We start from the raw sequence: 6,053 nt of genomic DNA on the forward strand, positions 1-6,053 counted from the left end.
TAAAAATTATATTTTTTATGAGGCCAGGTGGTTACGGTACACAAGGACCCAGGTTCAAACCCTTGATTCCCACCTGCAGCGGGAGAAAGCTTCATAAGTGGTGATGCACGGCTGCAGGTATCTTTCTCTGTATCTTTCCCTTTCTGTTTCCAAATAAATAAATATTTTTATTGATTGATTTTGGATAGAGTAAGAAACTGGGGTGGGGGCTAGTGGAAGATAGTGAGGGGGAAAAGATACACATGGAATGCTACTGCTCCCAATTTGAAATTCTCCTCTATCATGTGGGGAGAATTTAACCCAGGTTCTTGGGCATTTTTTTAAAAAAATTTTTTTTAGTATATTTATTTTCCCTTTTGTTGCCCTTGTTGTTTTTATTGTTGCTGTTGTTATTGATGTTGTTGTTGTATAGGACAGAGAGAAATGGAGACAGGAGGGGGAGACAGAGAAGGGGAGAGAAAGATACCTGCAGACTTGCTTCACAGCCTGTGAAGCAACTCCCTTGCAGGTGGGGAGCTGGGGGCTCGAACTGGGATCCTTACTCAGTCCTTGCGCTTTGCGCCACATGCGCTTAACTCCCATTGGGCATTGTAATGTGTGTACTCAACCTGGTACACTACCACCCTTTCCCAGTAATCAGATTTTAATACAGTGTTATACAGTGTGGCCTGCAAAACACTGATGTGTTCAATTCTGATTAGTTCATCTATAAAATGTGTTATTGTGCAGAAAATAATGAACATATATCCTTTTAAGTAGTAGAGGAAATTTCCAATTTTCTTTTTAAATCTATAAAAATACATTGATTCAGGGAGTCGGGCTGTAGCACAGGGGGCTAAGGGCAGGTGGCGCAAAGCGCAAGGACCTGCTCAATGATCCAGGTTCGAGCCCCCATCTGCCTACCTGCAGGAGAGTTGCTTCACAAGTGACATAAATAACAACAACAATAACTACATCAACAATAAAAAACAAGGGCAACAAAAGGGAAAATTAAAAAAAAAAAAGTTCATTGATTCCCTCCCCTATTTGTCCTTGTACATATGTGGAATTAGTGGATCTTTATGGAATAGGAGTTGGAGGACTTTGTGTCATTAATAGGAAAGTGTCAGTAAATCTTTTGGGACCTGCTTTAAAAAAATTTTTTTTTATATTTATTTCCTTTTGTTGCCCTTGTTGTTTTATTGTTGTAGTTCTTATTGTTGTTGATGTCGTTGTTGGATAGGACAGAAAGAAATGGAGAGAGGAGGGGAAGACAGAGAGGGGAGAGAAAGACACACACCTGCAGACCTGCCTCACCACTTGTGAAGTGACTCCCCTGCAGGTGGGGTGGGGAGCCAAGGGCTGGAACTGGGATCCTCACTCAGGTCCTTGCACTTTGCGCCACGTGGCGTGTGTTTAACCCAACGCACTACTGCTCTACTCCCTTCCTTGAGAGCTGCTTCTTTGTTAACACTGTAGGCGAGGTTCCCAGCACAGTGCCTCTAGGAATGGAGCAGGTGATTATCTGCAGCACTGACAAGGATCTTGTTAAGATAGCAAGTCATGGACCTCATGATATAAAAACATTTATTATGATTTTTGCATATGTTATTTACCCTAACCCAAAAATGAGATTTTCAGACGAATTATCTATCAATACACCTCCATTCAATAATTTTACTCTCTTTTTGGCTATTTTTAAGTTAATTGATTTATTAAGGAATAGAGAAAACTATAAGATCACATTTTTTAATTTAATGAATTTAATTTGAATAAACACATTAGATTAAATTAATGAACCTTAATACTCTGGTTTCTACATTCATTAGCACTTAAGAAGTAAGGTTTACATGTCACTCAGCCCAGACTTTCCTTTAGAATTAGAAATAATATTTTCTCTCTCTACATATATGCAGTGCATACACACACACACATATATATATTTTTTGCTTCTAGGGTTATTGCTGGGGCTCAGTGCCTGCACTATGAATCCACTGCTCCTGGAGGCCATTTTCCCTGTTTTTTTGCCCTTGTTGTAGTTATCATTATTATTGTTGTCATAGCTGTTGTTGGATAGGACAGAGAGAAATTGAGAGAGGAAGAGAAGACAGAGAGGAGGAAAGAAAGATAGATACCAGCAGACCAGCTTCACCGCTTGCAAAGTGACCCCCTGCGGGTGGGGAGCTGGAGGCTCAAACCCCCATCCTTATGCGGGTCCTTGTGTTTTGCCCCATATGCGCTTAACTTGCTGCGCTACCGCCCAGCTCCCCCCCCCTTTTTTTTTGCCTCCAGGGTTATTGCTGGGGCTCAATGCCTGCACTATGAATCCACTGCTCCTGGATTTTTGTTTTTCCTTTTGTTGCCCTTTTGGTTTATCGTTGTTGTTATTATTATTTTTATTATTGCTTTCATTGTTGAGTAGGACAGAGAGAAATGGAGAAAGGAGGGGAAGACAGAGAGGGGGAGAGACAGATACACACCTGCAGACCTGCTTCACCGCCTGTGGAGTGACACCCCCACACACACACACACAGGTGGGGAACCGGGATCCTTACGCTGGTCCTTGGGCTTCATGCCATATGCGTTTAACCTGCTGCGATACCACCTAGCCCCCATATATATTTTGTTTACCAGAGATTGCTCAGCTCTGGCTTATTGTGATGTAGGGGATAGAACCTTGGAGCCTCAGGCATGAATCTTTTGCATATTTATTATGATTTTTGCATATGTTATTTACCCTAGCCCAAAAATGAGATTTTCAGATGAATTATCTATCAATATACCTCCACTCAATAATTTTACTCTCTTTTTGGCTATTTTTAATATGTATGCTATCACTCATTTGTTGTCAAGAGTTGAGAAACCAGTCTATTTCCATTTGTTACAGTAATTTGACAATGTTTATACAAAATTATAATAACTCAGGGGTATACTTTTTTTTTTTCTTTGCCTCCAGGATTAATTCTGGGGCTCGGTGCCTGCACTATGAATCTACTGCTCCTGGAGGCTTTTTTTCCCCCCCTTTTGTTGCCCTTTTTGTTTATCATTGCTGTTTGTTATTAATATTGTTGTTATTATTGTCAGGACAGAAATTGAGAGAGGAGGGGGAAGCAGAGAGAGGGAGAAAAAGACAAGACACCTGCAGACCTGCTTCACCACTTGGGCAGCGATCTCCCCAGCAGGTGGGGAGCCAGAGGCTCGAACCAGGATTCTTTTTTTTTTTTTTATTGATTTACAAAATTACATGTCAACAAATTATAATTCCACACTGTTTCCACCACCAGAGTTCTGAATCCCATCTCTCCATTGCAAACCACTGCAGTTCTCCCAAAGTTCTCCCCCTTCTTCTTCCAGGTCTAACCCTCTCTTCCCCTCCAAGCCACACATAATCCTATTACTACTATCCAACTATCTCTCCCATTTTCGCTCTCTTTCTCTGGGGGTTCAGAGACCTCTTATCCCCTTCCTCCTATCACTTTTCCCCAACTGGGAGTATGGATCAAAGTTGTTTTTTGAGGGTGCAGAAGGTAGGAATTCTGGCTTCTGTAATTGCTTCCTTACTGAATTTGGGCGTTGGCAGGTCCATCCATACCCCCAGCCCTTGTCCATCTTTCCCTAGTGGGGTAGGGCTCTGAAGTGGTGAAGTCCGAGTGAGACACAAGATTTTCAAAATAGCATTCACACCAGAGCAGGACACTCGTTGCAATAAATGCACTGACATACTACCAATGAGCTAAAGCCTACAGTTGAACCAGGATTCTTAACAGGATTCTTATGCCGGTCCTTGCACCACTGCCCAGCACCCAGGGTTATACTTTCTAATCCACACAAGGTTCATATAAGACAACACTATCGCCACCAAAGTTCTTCACCACACACAGCCACCATACTTGTGAGAACAAATGCTTGTGAGAACAGATGTAGTTATGTTAGGAGGTTTTCTGCCCTTGACTTTGTTGTTGTTGTTTCTGTATGTGCATTTGTTATATTCATCAGCATTCCATATAGGAAAGGAACAATCTGGCTCTTCTTTCTTTTCTTTTTTTCTTTTTTCCTTTTTTTTTTTTTTTTACTATTAACAGTAATAATAGTAACCTTTTTATTTTAAAATTTTAACCCCTTTTGTTGCCCTTGTTATTGCTGTCAGGTCAGAGAAAAATCAAGAGAGGAGGGAAAGGTGCAGAGGGGGAAAGAAAGTTAGACACCTGCCGACTTGCTTCACCACTTGCTTTTCAAGCAGCCTCTTGCAGGTGGGGAGCTGGGGACTCAAACCAGGGTCCTTATGCCGGTCCTTGGGCTTCGCGCCACTTGCGCTTAACCAGCTGTGCTACCACCCGGCCCCCAGTAGCCGTGTTTATTGAGGGATTATCATGTGCCAGGTTAATAGATTTTATATCCTCACATTTCTTAGTCCTCGCTACAACTGACATTCTCTCTAGATCATATGAACATTTAACTCCCTGATTCAACTCAAGTACTACCTCCTCTGAGAAGTCTTCCTAGAATCCCCCAAAGGAAATTGCATTACTGCATCTTTTAATTTGCTTGCAACATACTCGCTACCCCTTTTCCCTTAGCCTTTTTTAAAAAAATTTTTTTCTCATTTATTTATTTTCCCTTCCGTTGCCCTTGTTGTTTATCGTTGTTGTTGTTATTGCTGTCATCGTTGTTGGATAGGACAGAGAGAAATGGAGAGAGGAGGGGAAGACAGAGAGGGGGAGAGAAAGATAGACACCTGCGGACTTGCATCACCGCCTGTGAAGCGACTCCCCTGCAGGTGGGGAGCCGGGGGCTCGAACCGGGATCCTTATGCCAATCGTTGTGCTTTGCGCCACCTGCGCTTAACCCGCTGAGCTACGCCCGACTCCCTTCCCTTAGCCTTTTTTTAAAAATATTTTTAATATTTATTTATTTATTATTGGACAGAGATAGAAATTGAGAGGAGTGGAGGAGATAGAGAGGGAGAGGAAGACAGAGAGGCACCTGCAGCCCTACTACACCACTTGGGAGGCTTTCCCCCTTCAGGTAGGGACCAGGGGCTTGAACCTGGAACCTTGTGTACTGTAGTGTGTGCACTTAACCAGGTGTGCCACTGCCTGGCCCCAGCTTTTAAAAAAAAATTTTATTTATAAATAAGGAAACACTGGGAGTCGGGCTGTAGCGCAGCGGGTTAAGCGCAGGTGGCGCTAAGCACAAGGACCGGCATAAGGATCCCGGTTCAAGCCCCGGCTCCCCACCTGCAGGGGAGTCGCTTCACCAGCGGTGAAGCAGGTCTGCAGGTGTCTATCTTTCTCTCCCCCTCTCTGACTTCCCCTCCTCTCTCCATTTCTCTCTGTCCTATCCAACAACAACGACAACAATAATAACTACAACAATAAAACAACAAGGGCAACAAAAGGGAATAAATAAATAAAAATAAATATTAAAAAAAAAGGAAACACTGACAAAACCACAGGAAAAGAGGAGTACAATTCCCACCACCAGAAATCCACATCCCACCCCCTCCCCTGATAGCTTTCCCATTCTCTATCCCTCTGGGAGCATGGACCCAGGGTCATTGTGGGATGCAGAAGGTGGAGGGTCTGGCTTCTGTAATTGCTTCCCCGCTGAACATGGGCATGGACAGGTCGATCCATACTCCCAGCCTTTCTTTCTCTTTCCCTAGTGGGGCAGGGCTCTGGGGAAGCGGGGCTCCAGGACACACTGGTGGGGTCGTGTGCCCAGGGAAGTCCTGTTGGCATCATGGTAGCATCTGGAACTTGGTGGCTGAAAAAAGAGTTAACATATAAAGCCAAATAAAATGTTGACTAATCATGAACCTAAAGGCTGGAATAGTGCAGATAAAAATTTGGGGTCTCCATTTTGAGGATAGCCAATAGGACTATTTTAGTTATATTCCAAAGGGCCCATGACTTTAGTAGTTTTTCTCCTGAGCCTGACCTCTGATATACAGGTAGACTCAAGTTGCTGACTGGAGATGATGTCATGGCTGGGAAAAGGACTAGAAAGCTGGATCAGGGAAGAGAGTAGCTTCCAAATATGGGAAAGGTATAAGTTTGTTGACTGTAAACCCC

General features: G+C 43.2%; 1 protein-coding gene across 1 annotated transcript in view; it reads left to right on the forward strand.

Annotated features, from left to right (window-relative positions):
- LOC132535670 (zinc finger protein 14-like) overlaps nucleotides 1-6,053 on the forward strand; it is a 357,812-nt gene that overhangs the window by 45,776 nt on the left and 305,983 nt on the right. The window lies entirely within an intron of this gene.

Source organism: Erinaceus europaeus, chromosome 23 (genome assembly GCF_950295315.1).
Source record: "Erinaceus europaeus chromosome 23, mEriEur2.1, whole genome shotgun sequence".
Taxonomy (NCBI): domain Eukaryota; kingdom Metazoa; phylum Chordata; class Mammalia; order Eulipotyphla; family Erinaceidae; genus Erinaceus; species Erinaceus europaeus.